Source organism: Cryptomeria japonica, chromosome 6 (genome assembly GCF_030272615.1).
Source record: "Cryptomeria japonica chromosome 6, Sugi_1.0, whole genome shotgun sequence".
Taxonomy (NCBI): Eukaryota; Viridiplantae; Streptophyta; class Pinopsida; order Cupressales; family Cupressaceae; genus Cryptomeria; species Cryptomeria japonica.
In genome coordinates, this window is record NC_081410.1 from 623,870,839 (window position 1) to 623,895,446 (window position 24,608).

Sequence of the window (24,608 nt, forward strand, 5' to 3'; positions counted from 1 at the left end):
ATCAAGATTTGAAAAGAAAAATCTAAAAGTCAAAAATAAAGAAAAGTCCTTTAGTCCATATCAAAATCAAAAGCTATTGGACTCTGCAAAAATCAAAGTCAAGGATAAAACTCCTATGAAGCAAAAATAGCAAGACTTGATCTCCCCTAATATCAAAATAACTGGGGGCAAAAGTTCTAAAATTTTAAATCAAAAAGCATACTTGTTGATCCTAAGTCTCCATCATGCTATCCTACTTTCACTTCTTTTCACAATCATAAGCCTTCATCACTCATCCACTTGTTCCACACATCCATTCCCTTCTGGTGATACATCGTGGACCTTTAATGGAGCTTCCTCAAGGGACTTTGTTATCAGAGATGCCAAAACTTCTTTACGTGACATGCATATGGGCCTATGTAGTCTACACACTAGTAATTCTATCTCAGTTCCTTTATCAAGGAAGACAGTCACTCGAGAAACATATCATTCAGTCAAGGAACAATGCAGCGACAATCATAAAGTCAAGCCTCGTACATTTGAGGTAGGTGACTTGGTCCTCAAAGAAAATCCTGAAAATCAACAAGACAGAGAGAAGAAAGGCAAGTTTGAATCAAACTGGCTTGGTCCTTACATCATTACAGCAGCATATGTATCCGGGGCATATCAGCTCTCAACTACAGAAGGTGAACCTTTGGAGGATCCTATCAATAGCATGCACCTTCGAAGGTTCTACACATAGCTCTTTGGAATATCCTAATTCAAAAATACAAAAAAATAAAAAATTCAAAAAAATACAAAAAAATCAAAAATTTAAAAAATACAAAAAAAAATCAAAAAATTCAAAAATACAAAAAAAAATTGTTACTTGGTGAAAACCTGGCAAACAAGCACCTAGTGACACAAAAAACATTGAAAAAATCAAAAAAAGTAAAGAGAAATAATTTCGTCCAACGGTGAAAACAACTTCGGTGGCGCCCTGGGCAAGTACCATAGTGAAAACTGGGTCACCAGTGCCATGCGTAGAGACATTGCTCCTCCCTCCTTCAGGATTCACTTTCATCCTTTCACTTTGCACACACTCACAACCTATTCGTTCATAATAAACTTACCCATTCCCATCATGGCTTGTTATTGATCTACCTAAGATTGGTTAGCCATTCATAATAAACCTCTCTTTTCACCTCCCTTTCCATCCATAATAAATTAGATCCTATCTGTGGCTAAGGCAAATCCTACGTCTAGTGATGGGTGTGGAACTGAGAACATCACATGTTTCGAGGAGTATAGTTTCTTTCAGCTTCCTTCAGTCTATCCGCGCACAATCCGCAATAAAGCAACATTTGCATCACAGATCCGCAATAAAGTTTTGCTTTCTCCATAATAAAGTATCAGTTTCATGGATTCAGTCAGTTTCAAATGAGACACAGCAGCAACAATGGGCTTTAACAAATCAAATCTTTCAACAAACTCAGGCAACATATGGTTCAGTGCTATCTATCATTTTTGTGAAAGTAAACATTGTGACCACAATCAAATAAGACTTATACAAGTGACAAGAGACACTAAACTTGAGGACTACAGTGGATGTTGGTGTCGAGTCTTGGTTTTCTTTTGATTTTATCTTTTGGTGACATGTCTTTTAGCTTTTCTAGGATGTCTCTGACTAGAGATTCTATCTCTAGGATGTATTTGACTAGAAAGGTGAGGATGGGGTATCATCACCTATTTGTATTTGTTGTCTATGGATTGTCTCTTAGTAATTCTATGACTTGTCCAAGGATATGAGGACATCGTGAGTCTAGTGTGAACTGGGGCATTCCTTGTCTGTGACTATCTTATCTCCATGCAAACAGGTACAATGACTTTCTGGGTCAAACATATGCCTCGATTGTCATAACCTACTTGCCATAATAAAGCTCAATGATGATAATGCACAAGAAGCTCTTTCACTTTCATATCTTCTGTCTTCCATCCCCCTTTCTTGATTGACCTCCATCGTCCTTCTTGAGTTTGTGTATCCCGCTATCACATGACTGAGTATAATGACACACCAAAAACATTTGCATTTCATGTAGTTGCACCTGCATTACCACATATAAGCATTCCATACATACACATAGATATCACAATTGTATCACATCCTACACACAACACCTGTTAGCACAATTTACATTTGCATTATCATATTCATCTGCATTACATATATTCACATTTACATTTGCATACACATATAAAACATAAAAGAACAAAAATATTGCATTGCATCAAATACATATTTGCATCCATATCATAACCATCACATAAGAACATCTCATCACATAGGTACACATGCATATAGCTGCTGCAAAGATGAATCATTTCATATATATATAAAGTGTCATGATACAATGATGTCAAAATCATATGGCTACAATCACCCGAAGGTGTCTACATCATCATACAAAAATGGTACAATACTAATACATAGGGAGCCCTCTAAGGCTATGATGAACTCCCTCCCTTGGAGCCACCTGGCCTCGACGGAATTTGAGCCCCCGAAGGACCCACCCCAGGATCATCCCTCCTGTCCCCTCTATCTGGTGGTGGTGGAGGACCCATAACCCCACCACTAGACACCTGTCTCCTCCGGCTCCCTCCCGTAGTTGTCATTGTCTGCGATGGTCTATGGAAGCTCCTCGCCCGTTGATCCGCTAGCACTGCACCATAATAGAGATCCCGCCAGTAGGCAATCTCCTCCCCTGCCCGCAGGACGTAGGCATATCCAGCCCTTGTGTCCTCTGCCGCCTACCTCCCAGCCCTCAGTGTTGTCTCAGCCTCTGTATAGCGCCGAATGGCCTAGTCCCGCTCCCGCTCAGTATCTCTAAGCCGCCTCCTGAGTCTATCCCTCTCCCTCTCCAGGTCCTGGATCTCATCTGCCTATCCTTGGCAGATCTCCCTCAGCTCAGTCAGCTCATCCTCCTCTGCCTCAGCCCCCTATGGCTTTGCCTGTGGCTCCCTCTGTATGGGTGCCTTCCCCTATGCCTGTGCCTGTACTGGTACATGTCCCTATATTTGTCTCTGTACCTATCCCTGTACCTACACCTGTCTAGGACCCTGTGCTGCTGGCACCTGTAGCGATAATCCATCGCGACCTCTCACCACCCGAGCCTACCTATCCTCTCCACCCTCCCTCTGCGGTGCAACCCTCCTCTCTCCAACTACCCCCCTCCTCCTCCGTCGACCTCTGCCCCCATCATCTCCATCATCATCACCATCCCCACCACCATCTCCATCTAGTAGCTCCCCTGGATCCGTTAGGCATGGAATGGATGCTCTGCCTAGTATGCTGTGTACTCAGCATCCATGTCGGAAACCTCGATCTCTGGCCACATGTCGTAGGGTAGGGGCATCATCTCTACTAGCTATGTAACAGCCTGATCATATGATAATAGGGGCCCAAACTGCGCCTAATCCCTGATAGTCCGTGCATACATGCCTGAACCCCGTGGCATCCACTGGATCCTGCTGAACTGCCTGCCCACCCTGTCCACTAGCTGCCTCTCCAGTACATAGGGCATCCGCTCAATTAGATACCTGCTCCAGAAGGTGTAGGGAAGCTCTACCGCATCATCCTCCCACTGCTCACATCCCAGGTATGGCCTCCATATGACCATATCAATGTCATCAATCACTCGCCGCCAGTGCTCTAACCTGCCAATCCGTGGCTGTGAAGTGATCATGTCGTACAAGTGTACGAAACTGTGTCTATGACCTCTGCCCTTGAAATGTATCGGTCTCGTCACTGGCAAATGCTCATAGGCCCACACCTATAACAATGTGACCCCACAGCCCAATCCCACTGATCCATGGTACACAAACTGATGCAGCTCGTAATAGAGGTGTGCTAACACACACGGTCCCCATGCATATCTGGTGTGTTGTGTCACCAGTGTCTCTAATGCACCTCCCCAGCCCACAGCTAACCCTCATGTCGCTCTATCAGGACACACGAACCCACTGATCGCTCCTCCTATCACTGTTGGCAATGCTAATCCTGTAGCAGTCATGGTGTCCCAAGCCACATGTCCTACCCTCATCTCCAGTCCTGGGTCCCGGAACACTCATCTCAGGGCCTTCCTGTCTCCATCTCGATCATAGGGAATTAGCTCCCCATCGATCGGTATCCTCGGGATCCTGTATACATCCTCCAGGGTGACTGTCATCTCCCCCATCAACAAATGAAAAGTGCAAGTCTCAGAGTACCACCTCTCTGCCAGTGCAGTCGGCAATCCCATGTTCACCCGAAACTCAGGCACATACAGAATATGTCTCAGACCCATAGCCTCAATAGTCGCTCGGTCCTCGAATGTCAGCTCCGGTCACAACCTCTGAGTCGATGGGAATCTCTCCCGTGACTCCAGCATAGGCAAATACTCCTGCAGTCAAGCAAATCAATCATGTCAGTCATAGTGGCATTCACTGTTCATCACAAAATGCTACTTTTTATCTAAGTGCATAAGGTATTCTATCCTAGTGACACTCACTGTTCATCACAAAGTGTTGCTACTATCCTAGTGGTACTCCCTATTCATCATAAAGTACTACGTGTTTTGCACTCCCTGTTCATCACAAAGTGCTCCTCACATTTGCACTCACTGTTCATCACAAAGTGCTGCTCATATTTTAGTACTCCCTGTTCATCACAAAGTACTCTATCTTGGTACTCACTGTTCATCACAAAGTGCCTTGATCTATTCTAGTCTTCCCTAGAGGACCTGTTTGAGTGTATCCTCTCAGCAGCTTATCCAATCGACGGTGTATGTTCATCACAGAACTACCGATTTGACCTAGAAGACACAAATTCACATTTTTTGACACAAACGCGCTTGAAGACTGCATAAACGCGCCTATTTTTCATAGACGCACTTGAAACACACAGACGTGCCTATGCTCTGCACAGACGCACCTGGGCGACACAGACGTGCCTTCTTGGCATAGACGCACCTGGCACCAACACAGACGTGCCTAGCGAGCATAGACACGTCTGGCACCAATGCAGACGCGCCTACACATTTTTGACATTTTTTGGACCCTATTCTAAGCGCATTTATTAATCTACCTAGCATGCATTAATGACAACAATAAATGCAACAAAGTACGAGGAGGTTTTGTGGTACTTACCGGCTCTCCTGCCTCTGCTGGCCTCTAGAATCGACAAACGCGGTCGAATTTGTGAACAAAGGCCATCGCTGCTGACTGCTGCTGCTCTATTCCCTCTCTACACTCTGATCTCTTAGATGTGTGGATGACAATGTGGATGTATTTCCCTCATGGTCTATCTTATAGACTACCCTAGCCCTCGTTTCCCGAGTCAATCTTCATTATCCTGTGACTCTGTCACTTTATCCGGTCAGTCCATTCTAGCCTTTCTTTCTTATTGAGAGATTTTCTGCGATCTTTTTAGACATTTTTTTCATCCAATCTCTCGAGGGGGCATATCATTCCCATCTTGGGGCAACTTTGTATTAGTTCATCTTATCTTCTTTGAAACGACGCGACAAGCCACATTGTCTCAAAGAGGGGCAAAATGTAGACACCTAAAATTGTCTAGTCTAATTAAATAAATATTTTATTTATTTAATTATCTAAGCTTAATTCTTCTATTAATTAAATAAATCTTTATTTATTTATTTAATTAATTCATTTGTCCTCTTCTAGCCTTATTTCTCATTTAAATAAATACATTTATTTATTTAAATTATCCTTTTCCTAAATTAAATAAATATCTTATTTATTTAATTGATCTCACTCCTTCTATTAATTAAATAAATCTTTATTTATTTAATTAATTCATTAACCTTCTCTACCCATGACACATGTCATTCATCTCTTAATTCATACACTACCTACCCCTTTCATTATTTTATTATTTCTTTTACCTACCCTCTAATCATAGCCAACCTCCTTTTACACCTCTCAATCTTATCCCTCCATTTCTTATAGTGTCTTCTATATAAGGAGATGCTTCCTTCATTATCAAACCGTAATCAATCATGCTAGCTACTTGATCAATTGACTACATTACGATCCTACTTGCAACCACATTCCGTTCTTTGTTGAGCTCTTGTGCACATAAAATCTGAGAGCAAATATATCAAGCAAGATCAATGGAGATAGGAAGAATGGAGATCCAAACCCTATTGGACATGTGATGGTATAATCTTTATGATTTCATTTGATTTGCATTGTCTTAGGTAATCTTCATATGTTATGGTGGATCTTTGTTGTTGTTAGGCTAGGGTTTTGTAGTTGAATTCATTTAGCCTTTCAATATCATTATTATTGTTATCCATTTTCACCATATACATTTTGGCATACGCTCTTCACACACCGCTTAGAACATCGCTCAATCCCAAGGTAGGCATTCAATGCATTCAGTCTTCATGCGCAAGAACCACAAAGAAATCCTTCATGTGCACACCGCTGACATGGCACCTCGATCCTTATCCTTATAATTCTTAAAACATCATCGGTTACACCGCACAAGCCACACTAGAAACCCTAGAGCTGAACAGAGACTACCAATTGGTAGTCACACTTAGTGAACCCGAACACCAGTCCACTCCATCTCGGTTGACCATAACCGCTTCCAATATTCATACCGGTGCACCTGCTTGAGCACTTATTGACATCAATGACAACATGCATTGTCACCACTTCATCATATGCCAACAGGCTAGCCCTTATTGCAATGTCTAAAATGATAACCTTATATATGGACATATTGACTAAAGAAAAAATATTCTCACAAATTTCACCAAGTTTTGTATGACTATTAGAAGATTAGCTAGATCCTTAGTAATTCTTCATTACAACACCTTAAGAATATGGATACACTTAGATAACTAATAAGAAAAAGTATTGAATTAATTTTGTATTTTAGGATCTTGAATGTAAGTTTTGGAACAAGGATAATCTTGATAGGTGCTTATTGTAGGACTATAGAGCCAAATTATTTCATGAAGGACTATAGAGCTAAATTATTTCATGAAAATGCCTATTTATGACATACAAACTTCACATTCAAAAGATTTAAGGTATCAACATCTTGCAATGACACATCCAAGATAGGGTATTTAACTCCAGCTCTTCTTAATAATCCCTCAACGCAATGCACTGTTAATCCTAGAGGATCCAGTTGATACTGAGAGGGGGGTGAATCAGTATTAACAAAAACTAAAACTTTCAACACCAAAACAAACTTATCTCGGATCTGAAAACATTCAACACTTAAACCAATTCTTCATAACAAATTTCCTTATCAGCTCTAGATAATCATTTCCTCTTATGCAAGCTTATTAATCAGATTAGCCATCAATTCAATATCATATCAATAAACACTATTATCAACTTATTTACTGATCAAAATGCTTCATCAATCATATAATCATCAATACCGATAACCACTTTAAAATCTCTGATAAACAAACATAAACTGTCTTAACCGGTTATCAGAAATAAAATATTAACATCACAAGAGAAGCATTCCACACTTGAACACCATGATTTTCATGTAGAAACCCAAATAGGGAAAAAACCATGGTGGGAATTGGTACCCACAAATATTTTGCACTCTTTCAAAATGCACCCTGTTAGGAGCCAAGCCCGGTTAGAAGATTACAATGATGCCTTGTTAGGAGAAGAGCCTGTTAGGAGTCACCCGATTAAGGGATTTACCTCATCCTTGTTAGAAGCTTTGATCTATTAGGATCAACCTCGCAAGAGGATTTAGAACTCATATATTGAGTCACCCTGTTAGGGGATTTTACAATATGAGGCTTGTTAGGACCTACCCGGCTAAGGGATTTTAGTTGTTGTAATTGTTAGAGAACAATAGTGAATGATCTGTGTATAGCACTCAACTGCTTGCTTGATGAGATCTAATTAAGTTCTGAGTTTGCATCACTCTGGCAAATCTTCTCACACACACTAGTTCAGCTTCTCTCACTTCTCAAAATCATCGACACTTCAAAACATCAACCTTACTGACATAAATAAGTTTTACAACCAGGTCGACATCAAAACCCTAAGACTTACTACATAGATCATCACAAATCTTTACAACTCATTACAAACCATCATATGGATCATTACAGTCAATTGCAAATCAATAATAGTCATTGAATGATCATAAATCGTTGCAGCAAGTCGATCTAGTACAAAGTCAAACCCTTAGCACATTTCGCTAAGCACTTTGCACATTCCCAAGAAATTCGTTCTCCAAATGCGCCAAAACATCTTTCAAACATATCACGTAGCTTGTGTCAGGTCCTTAAAACATTCTTAAACCCTGACAAAACTTCATCAGTAATTCAAAACATGCCTTCCAATAACCATCATAGGATGTGGTTCTGATTACATAGTCAAATCCATCATAAAAGCTTATGTATCAAACCACAAGTCACCAAATATCACCAATCACCTGATTCCATCAAAACTTATCTGCTTCACCAGTTTAGGTCCTAATTCACAGTCTTGCCAGTAAACTTTGTCAAACTATCAAACTCTTACTCCGGTAGACCAAATCACTTAGCCAACAAGTCAATCACCGAAAACCAACTGTAAACATCATTAAACATTAGTTGGCCCTGGTTTCCATCAATGAACACAAATAACTGATCATGTCATCTTTCTACGACCAGTGTAGTCATCCATCATCATCTCAACTTCATCATTTATGCCAAACATGACAACATGCACAACCCTTTGTATCTTATTCAAAGCATATTTAATCCATTACATGAACAGAAGAAACAAATAAGATATGCCATATAGCAAATATATGTAGATAAACTTAAAAACTCTTGGTTTATTTTCAAAGATACAATTATAGAGAACACACAAATTAAGTGTTGTTCATATTACTTCGATCTGAATTAAAAAATGTGATACGAAGATTTCCACTTACATGAAAAAAATTTGTACAACTAAGTAGAGCAATAATTTCTCATTTGGTTATCTTCAAGGTCCCAAAATTTTGAACTACATCCTCTCCTTCTTAGAATATTACAAGTTCCATACATAGAAAAGAAAAAACATATTGGCCTAACAACCTAATGACAAATTTTTGTTACATTATTTACTTTTCAATAAATGAAATTTTCTTCCAGACTTGTGCCCTATATAAGATTCATATTTGAAAAATAAAATAATGGACCACATGTCGCTAATGAAGATAGCCAATCTTGATGCTTGAGCCACTTGTAGGAGCTAAAAAAATTTCACCACTTCAAAACTGTCAAAATTAGGTTATCTATTGATCTGAATTAAAACCGTTATGGATTGATGACCAATTAAAATGCACATATTTATTAATTATATATTTTTCTTCCTAGACACATACATCTTCTCAAAAGGCCATTGGAGATCTTTAATTCTCGATACATTTTCATTGTGTGTTTCATATTTTGCATCCAAAATTACCCTAGTTTCTTTCTTGAAACTATCAAAAATCACCTCTATGACAAATAACTCATCCAATGTGGTGTTTGAGCATATTCAAATTCAATTATTTATCAACACATAGAAAGGATACAAGATTAGGTTCTATCATACAAAAATCACCTTTCAAATAATCTAGGGTTTTGGCTTAACCCTATTTATCCTTGATATCTAGCATAAACTTCTTTTCAACTACTTCAAATGATCCATCTTGTCCTTGAAATATTTATCAAGCCTCAACATGTAGGAAATTTTTGGCGTGAATGAGGCTTTATCCTAACTAGTTCATAGTTAGAACCTATTCACATAGTTAAGTTTACATATGATAGATTAGTTTCCATATGTAACTATTCATTTAATATTGTTCATGTTAGTTATCCTAGGTGTCATTCTAGATATATATGTCATAGATCATTATTTTAGTTTCATAATGCATCATGCATTTAATATTTGTAACAGGTAATTATATTTCTACCTCATCACCTTGCCTTTATAAGAAAGGCTCATATGTACATTATATCATATCAATTTCATCTCAATCACATTATTTAATATCTCAATATCATGTTCAAACATTCTATTTTTTGTTGGAATCTTTCTTGGTTGATCCTTTGAAGTATGCACGGTTTCATATGGGCTCTTGATTATTCCAACATGGTATCAAAGCTTTGGCCAAATAAAATCCATCTTGTATCATAGAATTGAGCTTTTGGATAGAGATCCATTGTAGGTGGAAAACAATCGTCTTCCCCAGACTTAGTTTGCTAGAAAAAAATGGCTTGATCCAACCCTTTTGCAAAAATTAGTTGATATTTATTATAGAGTTATAGCCTATCTAGCTATACTTAGCAAAAAAATGTGTCCTATTTGGGCTAATTTCACCATAGTCAGGTCATTTTATGGCTTATTCTCAATGTTAATATAGGCTTATTTTGGTGTTTACAAGTCCACAAATCCCTAGTCCTGGTACAAGGTATGATTTGGGTGTTTGAAATTTTTATCCAGAATTTCTATTTCACCTCATTATAAGGCTGACATTCATACTAGAAGGCATCAATTTACTCCTTGTATTGGGTTCGAGCATTCTCACGAGAGCTAGTTTATGGCCAACATTAAACCAAACACACTAATCAACATATTAAATCTAGAGAATTTTAGTCAACTCTAAATGTTTAACAAAGTATATAAGTCAAACCTTAGTGTGTGTGATTTAAGTCATTCCCCAATTTACTGTTATGTCAAGGCGTATTGAAATTTGATCCAAGTTTGAAGCATTTAGATTTTTATAGAGGCTTATCGCATTTGGTTGAGGCAATAAAAACTATTTTTGGCTTACTACATATATGTTTAGTTCACTTTACTTGTTATTGGGTTCACATTGACAATGTTATTTCTATAAACTCACATAGTCATCATGTTGTGTATCTTTTTTTGGTTCAAGGTCTATCTACATGTTGTGTGTTGGCAACACTGTTTGTTTCTGGTGGGTGTATTCGATCTGTGGATGAGTGTTTGATATATTTGACTGAGAGTTCTTTATTTGGGCCGTCATGTATTACATTTGCTTGGCTGCATGTTTTTATTTTTACTTTGCATCAATATTGTTAGGCAACTACTTTCACTAGTCTGTGAGTAGTGTCTCATTATCTATACACTATAATTAAAGGTGTACCATCAACTACATTTTATTGTCAATTGTATTTTGTAATATCAACGGTGATACAAAGTCTAGCTGCTCATAGTTTTATAAGTGTACTACTTTGCTTGTTGGTGGTTGTTTCATTTCTAAGGGCCTTCGTCTCCTTGCTTTTCTTTGGTGGTTAGATTACCATATTATCAGGTCTGAATTCTTCTTTTCGATTGTGTAATATTCATTTCACACTATCCCTTTGTCATTGTGGAACAATTCTAAATGTTTAACATTTTTAAGTGTAGAATGCAAAGCTTAGTGTGTGTGATTTAAGTAGTCCGGGAACGAACCATTACCTGGCCTATCCATCCCTATTGAACTTAGTGAACCTTTTTTGGGGGGGAGGGGGTTCAAAGTTCTTTGTGATCATGCTACGGCCAATTTTCTATTGGTTGGAGTTTTATCATGGTATTTATTCATTGGGGTCTACTTTACTTTTATTGGTTGAACACTGACATTGAATTATGATTGCATGATTGTTTTGGTGGTTCTTTATTATTGGAGGTGCTATTTATTTCTTTTTCTTAAAGCATATATGATTCCATGGTGTGTCTATTAATTAGTGCCCAATATCATAGTGTCGTCTTAATTCAACATTGGCAAAGTCAATTTTTTTTTGGTGGCAACATTTGGTGGTTGTGTCATGTTTTGGAGTGACAATCTTAATTATCAGTGGCAAGGCTCCCAAGCCCTCAACACATATGTCACATTGTCTCCCTATCTAAACCATTTGTTTTGTTTTGGAGCACCCAAGTGGTCATATTAATGATCAAAACCCTATTTGGCCTAGGGCTCAATCCAACCCCTTCTTTTTTCTCATTAGGCTCCATATAGGCAATTGTTTCCCATAGAGCATATCTTGGACATACGAAGTCATATTTTTGAGTTCCATATATCATTGGAAAGTTGGTTCCACCTAATCTCCAGTGATAAAATTCAATCTACCTAATTTTGTCATTTATAAGCATTTTTTGTAACTTGAACTTGAAGTCAACCCTTCTATTTGGACTCTTGAAACTTTTTTCTATGATCTCCGATTTTCATCATTCTTGTGGTATTGGAAAGGCATTGAGGAGCTCTACCTTTTATTCCATGTACTTTTTCCAGATTTAGTCCCATCCACTATCTATTGAGTTTTTTGTACTTTTGGTATTTACTTGATAACTTGGACATCATGATATTTTGAAAAGTACAATCTATGAGGGCACCTAATTTTCTAGCTGCACATCATATTTGGAGGATCTATAGTCATGTGTTGGTTTTATCTTTGAGATTTTGAAGAATTGTCATAGTATATAATGGGTTTTTCATTTCATTCTTCTTTGATCATCTTGAAGAGGGGAAAATACAAACAATGGCAAGATGGCATTTTCACTCATCTTAGATGGCTTTATTTGTTGCCTCACTTGTACAATATTATTCCCCTACCTAGCACTCCTAGTGAGATTTTTTTAGTATTGCAAATGGGATCACATCTTAGGAGTTATTATTGTGCATGTATATGATGATATTTTGGAGTCTATTGTTTATTTTGAGTGTCCTCATGCTCTTTGGAAAAACATTTGAGAGTTATTTGGAGATCATAATATTCAAACATTCCCAGATGATCCTATTTCATATTGCAATGTGTCTTTTCTACCTTCAAATAGAATACCCTATGATTGTGATACTTTTAGGTAATTTGATACTTTGAAGTATTTTGAGACTTTAGATAAGGTTGAGCTTTCTTTAGAGGTCCCTAATTCTTCTTTAGAGATATTTAATCCACCTTCACTTCTATTGACTTCTAATCTAGAGTCATTTGAGACTTTTAACAATATTGATCAATAGGATCTTCATTATCTTTTAGATTTAAAGGACATATTCAGTATTTCATATTTGTTGTTGCAGGATGGATTCATATCCAATGTCTCCAACTTGGTTTTTCATTATTCTACTTTATGTTTAGAGGATAAATTTGAGGGATTATCTCACTTCCTTGATGACAACCACTATGTTCCTATTGTCACATCGTATTCATCTTTGGATTTTGTTCTACATGAGTTTTTGCATAGTTCTAGTTTGTCACTTTCAAGTTTGATTGGGCATGCATTTGATTGGATTGTGGCATCATCATATCACTTGGACAAGGGGACACCTGAATAGTGTTTAGAGACCATCTTCATTTTTCATTCTTCTATCTTTTTCAACATATACTACATGGGAGGAATACCTACATCTATACATGGTTTTGTTTCTTCCTAAGGTGAAACAAGTGGTTTATAAGAATTGGATCATATTTTACCTTCAAACACACCAGTCTTGTAGGAAATTATTCATTATGGGGTGTTGGAAATCCGAGTTATGTTGTCATAGATGCCAAAATTAGTGGTATAGATAGAGTTTGGTCTAGATATGATCTTGCACTATTGCAAGTTTCTTTATTTGGTGTTGTTGAGTTTTTGGTGTCGCTGATGGTAGAAGTTTGTTGTTGCTATATTCTAATGGTGAGTGTGTCTATCATACTAGTTTGAAAAATACTTGGTGGCTTCTAAATTTGTAAAATATTGTGTTGTGGTTTGATGGCAATATTTATTTGGTTTGTGTAATATTTCAATTCAATTCTCTAGTGGCGTTTCTATTCGTCAGTGAGTTATGTTGTTATGTGCTTTGTATATGAACAATTGTGATGTATTTCAATGTGTTCATCGGATTATATTGATTGGATCGTACCTTTTCATTTGGATATGCATTGGAGGCTGAGTTGGAACATTGTTATGGGTCTCATCATGGTGTGTGGAGATCCACATAAGGTATTTTACATTATAGAAGATATTTTTTTGGCTAATCGTTGTTGAGTTTTATTGCTTATCTACATGTTACATTTGGTGCCCTTGGAGGATGTGTTAGCATGTGCAGTTCATTGGATTCAACCCAGAAGGATGTATTGTGATGGATTTGGGTCTCCTCTTTCTGCTAGAGTGAAGCACTTTGGGTATTTTTGGTTCAGGTGGCTAATTTTGTGCTATATTGTTTACTCTTTTTGTGGCAAATTGTCAACTAGGTTTTTGATGATATAATTTGTATTTAAGAAGTGTGGATGTTTGAGTTATGCAAGGGATAGAGCATGAATTGATGTGAAATGAATATGAATGATGTGCAAGCAGATTTGATACCATGAATGTGCAAAAGTAGAGCTTTGAAGGTGATTTATTTAGTGTGACAATATTATGAGATAGTGGTGGATGTTAGATGTGTTTGCCATGATATTGGTCACTTGACACAGAGGTTCAAGGACAATTTCATTTCAAGAGATTCATATCATATCAATTCTACAATTCTTTTTGTTGTTGAAAGGCAATGGGTCTCTTGGCAACTTTGTGTATCTTTCCCTAAAGAAGTGTGGCTCAGTTCTACAAATCCATGTATCTTGCCCTAAGGTACTACACCTTATTCTTGCAATACCATTGGGTGCATGATTCTCCTTAGAAATGAGCCTAAAACATTGTACTCAATTTTATCTATATTATAACCATGATTCCCACCAGTGTTTCTTGTTGTTGGGTTTTTCATGTAAATCTAGTGTTCTTGTATTGATGGTTGATGATTTTTAATATTGGTGTAGAATGGCTAAATATTGTTTATAATTTAATTGGTCTATTTAATAATATCGTGACTAATTCACCCCTCCTCTCTCATTCCTATAGTGGGTTCAATGTGGGGGTCTACATAGACTCTCTCTTTCCCTTCTATGAGGGGGATATCAGGGTATGTGCACCAAGTTGTGGTACCAAAAGGGGGTCTTAAGATGCTACTTTTTTTCTTCTGAAATCAGCAAAGTCTGAACTTCAACGACAAATTTAACATAGTTACACTCCAAATTTGAAGATGAAATAATAACAAGAGTCGGAGTGCTTTGAGTCTACTTTCTAAACTACTATGTTTTTTATTAAATAGTGGAGATTAAGGGCTTCAAAAAGGGGGGCCACAAAAAGTGGTCCTGTATTTATGGAAAAAACATAACATAGCATATGATGTAGCCCCCCTAAAATGTTTTTTTTTTTAATTTTTAAAATTGCTTTTGTGAGACATTAGCTAACACCTTGTAGTTTATGCCTGATTTTTCTGCTAATTTTTGAATGAGTATATGATTTTTTTACTAATTTTTTAAGAGGACAGATCCTGAAAAAAAGAGAAATTTTAGCGTGCTCACCCCTAAAATCATTGAAAATTAATCAAAAATCAACTCTTTTTTAAAAATTTGTGTACAATGGAGTCTAGTTTCTAAAAATGTAAGTTTCTTCAAAATCCGATGAATGTGTAAAAAACTATACCCAAAATAGTTCATGTTGGTTTTTGACCAAAAATGGATACACTAACAAAAGAAATTAAAGATGAAAGCCTTAACGAAACCAAAATGTGAAAGTAATTACATGCTTGGATAGCTAAGAGAGAGCTTAAGGTTGCTATGGTGTTTTTTTAGTTTCATTGAAACACGTGTAAACCTGATGGAGAGCAAGACCAAAAATATGTAAAAAAATTTAATCTTCTGATAAAAACACGTCTCGGGCCTGAAATGGTCGTCCAACCCTTTGTGTTAGATGCCCAAGTACAACTCAAACCAAAGGGTTGGAGGTTTCCAATGCAAAACATTTGGCACGTGCCAAATATGGTTCTTGCCAAATGCCAAAAATTGACTTTTAAGATTTGGTGTGCGGCAAATTTGACACTTGCCAAATATGAAAAGTCATTTTTTTTGCATTTGGCGAGTGCCAAATGTTCTGCATTTTCCAATTTGAAGGTTTTGTGAATCTACAAATTTCCAATTTGGGAACAATTTATACCCACCCCCGAAGGAGAATATATGCATGAAGTCACATTTCAATGTCTTTTTCCTTTCTTATATTTTAAGTTATATTTCATGTATATATTGGCAGGATGTTTGAGAGTGGTTTCAGCTCTATAGGAGTCATAATGTAGATTCTAGTTTTTAGATGATCATATAAAATTTCAGACACTCAAATTTCAGTAATCAACATGTCAAAATTTTAGTAATCAACATGATCCTATTAGCATTCTTTAGCTTTGTATCTCACTCTCTTTATCTTCCCCAAACTTTAGACCTATCTCTCTCCCTCTCTTGTCTCTCTCACTTCTATCTCCCCTCTCTAGGTATATCCCACCCTCTCTACTTTTCATTCCTTCCTTACCCCAATTTCTATCCTTGACTCCCTCCCTCTCTCTTATTCTCTCTCACTCTCTCACTATTTCTCTCCCCTCTCTATCCATTCTCTTAGTCACTACCTATCCCTTTTATCCTCTCTCTTCCCATATCTAGGTCTCTCCCTCTCTCCCTATTCACCTCACTACCTCTCCCCTGTTGGCATATGCACATTCCAATGAGACATTGAAGGTGATTGAAGGTTTTGTCATTGATGGCAACCTTACAATCCTATGGCACCAACAAGGCATTAAACTACACCGGCACTAGCAAGATCAGACTCTTCACCGGCACTCAGACCAAGAAGCATACTGGCACAGAGGCCAACAGGATTTTTGATATATTATATTTTGTTTATTATTGTAAAAAATGTGTAAGCCGACTTGGCAAGTTGTAAAATGACTATTATATATAAGGCAGATCATTGTAGACATTTTGTAGAGAGAAGAAAAATACTTTAGGCAGACCTATTATGCAAAATATAGGTTAAAGGGTTTATGTAAGAAGCAGAGCAGAAACCGGTATTGAATCTAGCATTATAGATGTTATTGTAAAGCAGTACAAGACATTGGATTTGTATAATCCACATTGTAAGTCAGTGAGACTTCCCATTGAGCAATGAGCTCTAGGCACTTGGCCTTCCTACATGTGCAGGCCCCTCTTGTAAGTAATATTCCCTTATTGGCCAGTAAGTGAATATTGTGGGTCACAAATCCCACCAAGGTTTTTCCCACACCGAGTTTCCTCACTAAAATATTGTGTTATGGTGTGTTTCTTATGTGGTTACTTTCATTTATGTTTATTGCATTATTTATTGCATACCGGTACACTGTTATAATATGCTCTACATGTTTTAAGTTAAGAAATTCTAAATACCGGTCAGATACTGATTCACCCCCCCCTCTCAGTATCTATGGGAATTCTAACATCCCCCACTATATTATTACCCACCTCTCTCTCCTCCTCTAGGTTTCTCACCTATCTAATTGTCCACCCTCTAGTTCTCTCCCTCCCTCTCCACCTTTCTCTCCCTTCCCCCTATCCCTATACATTTATGAAATATCTCCCTCTCTTCTCTCTATCTCTCTCTCCAAACCTATCTATCTCCTCATTCACTACATCTCTCACTCCCTCCATGTCTACCTCTCCATCCATCCCCTCTTACTCATCTCTTTGTTCTTCTATCTCTTCTCTTCTCTCTCCCTCCACTCTCTAGGTCTCTCCCTTCCTTTCTTCTCCTCTCCCTCTCTATCTCCCTCCCCCACTCTCTCATCTTCTCTCTTCCTCTCTTTTTCTCTATCTCCATTGTCTAGGTCACCAACACTAAATCTCACCCTCCCCCCTCTCTAGGTTTCCCTCCCTTCCTCTCCACCTATCTACCTCTACATATACGCTGAAACTATTTACCATCAATCATGTACCCATGTGTTAGGGGTCATATGGTGTCCTAAGGAGCCACATATGTTAGAAGAGCATATGACCCCTTAGGATACCATATGGCCCATTAGGACATCATATGGTGTCATTATGGGTTATATGGGGTCCTAAGGGGCCACACGTGTGTTAGAACACCATATGATCCCTTAGGACACCATATAACCCATTAGGACATTATATGGTCCTAAGGGGTCATATGGTGTCCTAAGCAGTGATATGGTGTCATTAGGGGTCATTTGGAGTCATAAAGGGCCACACATGTGTTAGAACACCATATGACCCATTAAAACATCCTATGGTCCTAAGGGGTCATTATTGGCAATAACAATGAAGAAAAACTGAGAGGAGGGGGTCAATTAGTTTTCACCGAATTATCAAACTTAACCTCAAACACAAATCTGATTAACTGCAGCAACAATAAAGATAATCAAATAGATACCACAACACACAACACCAAGATTTTGACGTGGAAAACCTAGTTAAGAGAAAACCCATAGTGGGAACCTACCCATAATAAGATGATACTCTGCAGTAGTATGCATAAATATTACAATGAGGAATGCACATGCATTCAGGCTCACTGCCTAGAGCTCACTACTCAAAATATATAATAACCCAGAAGGCTCCAACACCCAGGGAAGGTTCACTACCTTACAAGGAAGTCTCACTGACTTACAAATTAATTCGACAACAATCCAGAATCAAATGAACTGAAAGAATAGCATCAACAAATGCCTGATTATAGTTTCGGTTAAGCACATATGACTTCTCTGCACCACAATTTCAATCTCTTCTCAATCTCAATGCTAAAAGATGTATTCTCTTTTATGCACCTTTACCACTCTCTAATAATGCAAACACTACAACTGATATACAAATTACATGAATATGACACCTATTTAAACAATTCATCAACCTTGACAACAAGGTCAGCTCAACCCTCAACACCTAATTAGAAAATTATATTACACGATACAAAGATTGACCACCAGACCAATATAATGATATACATGACATAACATTGACCTAAATCAAAAATTTTCATCACCACCAAAAAATCTCGCCAAGATTAACCGCAACATGCTACACCACCAAGAAAATTGCATAACACGAAAAACATCACCGGATCAATAAAATCATCAACTTACACAAGGATCAATGCGGACCACCAAAACAAATAGAACATGATTGGGAAACACCAACAAGCACATTAGAACCATCCATAATAGCTAAACCAACACCACTTATCAAATCTTCATCGATCAACACCTGAAACTCAAGAACACTCAACAACGGGAACTCGGACTAGAAAGGTAACTTGCGGAGCACCAAATCATGAACCATCTGAAATGAAGATACACATGAAAATCCTAAAAATTATCCCAAAATCACAACTCAAGATCTGATCACACTTGAATATACCAGAGGAAATACCAAACTCTGCAAAGCATTGATCAAAAAAGCTAAACTGCAAACCAGATCATATGATATGATCAATTAAGCTTATGGATCATTGAAACCAATACAAAAAGATATAATGATACTAGGAATACTCCAAATAATGAACCATGATCCCAATAAACCAATTTGCAACCACCGAAGCAATGAAACATAGGAATATGTTGACATCAATGACAATAACATATACTAGCACCAACAATGTCCAATAGTCATATGATGTCATTAGGGGTCATATGGGGTCCTAAGGGGCCACACATGTGTTAGAACACCATATGACCCCTTAGGACACCATATAATCCATTAGGACATCATATGGTGTCAATAGGGGTCATATGGGATCCTACGGGTCCACACATGTGTTAGAACACCATATGACCCCTTAGGACACCATATGAACCATTAGGACATCATATAGTCCTAAGGGGTCATATGGTATCCTAAGGGATGATATGGTGTCATTAGGGGTAATTTGGGGTCATAAGGGGCCACACATGTGTTAGAACACCATATGACCCCTTAGGACACCATATGACCCATTAAGACACCATATGGATCATATGGTCGTATGGGGTCATATGGTGTCCTAAGGGGTCATATGGTGTCGTTATGGGTCATATGGGGTCCTAAGGGGTCACAAATATGTTACAACACCATATGACCCCTTAGGACACCACATGACCCATTACAACTGATGGTATGATGAATGAATAAGGATTTGTTCAACTACTGAGAGGGGGGGTGAATCAGTAGATAGAAAACTGAATAGACTTTCACCAATCTCTAAATCAACCTCTCAAGTCAAACTCTAAATTGACTGGTTTAAACACTAATCTTTCAAATGCAATATTACTGACAAGTAAACTGGTTGACTGTTATAACAAACTAACAGTAAAACATCTTTAAACTCTCAAAACCTTTTAACCAAATCATTCAAATACTTTACTGACAGTAGTTAAAACATATTTCAGATTGTTGTTGGTTATCATATCATATCAAAGTGGATTTAGTAGTTAAACAATTTAACCATAGTAAACATAACCACAAAAGCATTCACCACTTGACACAATATTTTTGGCGTGGAAACCCAAATGGGAAAAACCACAATGGGGATTAATACCCACAAGTATTCTAAACTCTTATGAAGATCGCCCTGTTAGGAGCCAAGCCTGTTAAAGCTTTTACAAAAGTCTTGTTAAGAACAAATCCTGTTAGGGACCACCCAGTTAAGGGATTGACTATAATGCCCTATTAGAAGAAATACCCTGTTAGGAGTAACCTCGATAGAGGATTTGAAATCCAAGCTAATGGACCACCTAGTTAGAGGATTTGAATAACACTAAGCTTGTTAGAGCTTACCCAGTTAGGGGATTTGATTGTTGTAATTGTTAGAAAACAACAGGGGTTTGCTGATCTGTTTGAATAGCACTACACTTGCTTGTTCAAATCCTTTTCATGCTCCTATCTGCATTTACACATATCGTAGATACATTATCAGGTTTGACAACCACTCTCTTTTCCTCTCAATCACAAATTGCCAACTCTACAACAAAACAACTCATTGACCTTATAAACAAATCAACAGGTCGATAACAAAACACAAACCTAACTATCTCATAGAGATTACAAATAAATCAGTTCAAGTATGACCATTGGATTGCATAGAAAATTACATAGAAATCACCGCACATCATTCAAGATATCCTCAATCGCTCCTTGATCACCACTCCATCGAGCTTTGTAACTCATCACACGGTTTCCATTACATGCAATGAACTATCTCATTCCCAAGACAAAAACCATTATCTCTACGCACCATGAATCATTTAAAACATTTCTCATACAACATGCATACGTGTCATAATCTTTATCGTTCATCATTTGATCATAAACCACTACAACCGATTCACCAAGCTCTATCGGTTAGGGTTTGGTCTCATCTACAGGTAGGGTTACCGATTCATCTCTCCATTTCATAAGTAATATCAGTTGCCTCCACAAACTCACCTACCAGTTGTAGTTCCATTTACTAGCTCTTCCTACCGATTGCAAAACAACATTATTACAACATCATTGCCGGTTAATTGACATCAATGACAACATTTCATTAATGCAATATTCATGCAAATGTCAACAATCTACCCCTTTGGCATTGATGGTAATACAAGTATCAATACCCTTGATTGTGATGATGTGTATCAGGGATAACTTTAAGAAACCACCCCCCAGGCAACTATGTAAAATCCTGGCGAATCAGACATTATTTTTGGGGGGGAATTTTCATATTGATAGCGAAATTGTTTTTCAAAATAGGAAAAAAAATTATTTTGTATTGGCGATTTTTTTCTAGGGTACGAAAATTCCATAAATTTCTGGCGAAGAATACCTTGTTCTATGGGGAAAATATAAATTGTAGGAGGTGAATATTTTTTGTTAAAAGGGACAAATATATAATTGTATGGTCGAAAAAATTTACTCTGAAAGAAAAATTATTTAAATGTATTGGTGATTTTTATCCACGACTTGAAAATTATTTAATTTGTTTTGGCAAATATTTTGTTATTTATGGAAAAATATATAATTTATTGGCGATTTCATGAATTCATTGCCATTAATAGACAAGGCACATCACATCACATCAATACATCACATTGAGTCCAGACTCTGCATGATGTATCAATAAGCGCGGCCTCTTTGACATGTGAAGGGTGACACATACCTAAAATCCATCAATGATTTTAAACCGTTCGATGATCGTAGATCAATGGCTAAATTTTTATTTCGGCCCAATTTTCTAAAGAGAACATAGCTCACCAGAAAGTGCCCGGAATGGAATTGGATTCAATAGACACATATCAAATGTGACGATCGATAATTTCAGTCATTTAATATATATCTATTCACTAACTACAATCCACTTTGTCCCTACGACTTCCAATGTGGTACTTGCCAACTTGGTACTGGTTTATAGTTGTTTCTAATTTCGCACACCAGTGCATTTATGGGAGATATTTGCAGAGATACGAAAGATTTAAAAAAATTTATAGGAATTAATACGGTTAGAGAAGTAATTATTACAATCAAGAGCTTCAACTATTTATATACGATCTCTGCTTCTTTCATCTTCAATTAGCCTTTTCCATTTGGTAGATAAATCGTCAGAGCTCACAGTATTTAAATTATGCCTTTGGTTTAGGTTTATACGCTTAGGTTGTTTAATTTGTTAATCTGATTTATCAAGATGGACACTCCCATCCACTTGAGAAGCATTTATGCAGAGGACCAGAGGGTCTTTCTGGGCTCCATTAGAGACCCAACCCTCCAATCAGTCTACAAGGAGGTTGGGTCATTCACCAATGAGGGTGTGCGGATGGTGTTGGGCAAAGACTTTCTACGAAATGAAAATAGATACCTTGTTAACACAGACATTACATCCCAGTTCTTGGCGTCTCTTCTGGACCTCAGAGGAGACAAGGTGGATATGTTGATGTTGTTGAGGAAGGTGTTTAAGGAAGACTTCCTTGGAGACGACATTACTGTTGTCGTCCTTGCAGAAGTAGAGGTGGGGATCCCTTGGGTGAGTGAATTATCCAAGCTTCTCCTCCCTGACCAAATAGTGCTAGTGGTCAGGCAACCATTTCTTCTGAACCTGAATGCGGAGTAGTTGACGCGTCATGGGAAATGGGTGCAGATTGGCAGGGACTTTCTCTAGAAATGGTTGCTCCTAGACGAATTTCCAAACTAAATGTGGCTTGAAGAATTCTCTCAGCTTATGTTGTCTAAAGAATTCTACATGGAAGGAGGGCTAGATTCTTAGGATAAACCATCCACTACCTGTCTCCTAGCCTCGACCACGTAGTAGTTTTTTTTTTCCTATGTCTTTGAAACCTCACAGGCTCAGTGGCTCACTCATTTTGGCTTTAAAGTTTTTGAGGGACTCAAGTCTTAGACATGTAAAAATTGTAAATTTCCAAAGCATAAATATTAATGATAATTTTTCAAATTTCAGTTTGTTTCAGTTTGCCTCTTAGAGTCTTATGGATATAAAACTATTTTCTATTTCATTTTTATTAATGAAAGTTTTTCAAATGCTTTTTGTCTATGAGCTACGTTATTTCAATATTTTGTTAAACAATGGAAATAAATTTAATATAGTGATCTTTTTTATGTAATGCTTCTTCCTCTATATTTAATATATATTAAAAAAAAAATCAATTCATTCCATTAATTATTTGTCCATTGATTATGGTTGATTATAATTTTATAAATATATAAAAAAATGATGTTTATGTCGCGAAAAACAAGTGAATTAAAACTAAAAGTCCAACTTACTTGTTGTTGAAGTTTTGAACTAGTGCATGTGTGGGTTGGTATTGAGTACATGCTATGATTTATAGTTAAGATTTTGTCGTAATGAAGAAATTTGAGACATTATGAAGGGTAGATGGGATCGTTTTCATGGAAGAGAACCAAGGGCAAGGATGTCCCAACTTCACACAAAATTGATCTAATGTAGGATTTAGGAATGATAGCAAAAATGACATCTAAGCACTTAGTACCAACCTTAACATGAAGAGTAATAGAACCTATAGTAGGACAAGAGAAACCATCAAAGATCTTAACCACTAAATCAAATTTATCATATCAATATGTTACTTCATGCAATTGTAAAGTATAAAGATATTCTTAAGTTATTACATTCACCATACATGTTGGATCAATCATCAATGAGAACCCCTCGAGAGAGTATGTATTTGATCTTTGCAGGTGATATATAGACTTATAGTGGGCCATCAGGTGTTTCAATAGTCTCACTAGGATCAAAGGTAATGCATATTGCATAGGTCCTTAGGAGGTGTAGGTTTATCAATAAGATTCACCACATTATTAGACTCAAGGCCAAGGTCATTAGAAGAAAATTCAAGATTCTAGACTCAATTAGAAAACAAGATTAGACTCAATTAGATCAACGACTTAGGTGGATTTTTCATAGAGGCTATTAACTTTGTTGTAAATACAATCATATAATTTTTTTATAGTTTTTATTTGTTTATTAAATTAATTTGAACTAAATTAAATTAAAATTATATTAAATTAAATTTTATATTAAACTAAATTTATGTTGAACTTTTAGATATATTTTTAGTCTTTATTTATTTATTAAATTAAATTAAATTAAAATTTATATTACACTAAATGTATGTTGAACTTTTATATATATTTTTTAACTATTTTTAAAATTATATATCGTAAACATATTTTTAAAGAATTTTGTTAAACTTTAAATTAATATTTTAGATTTAATATTGAATGTTTTCTTTTTTATATTAAACTTTTACCTTTCAAATTGTATATCAAAAT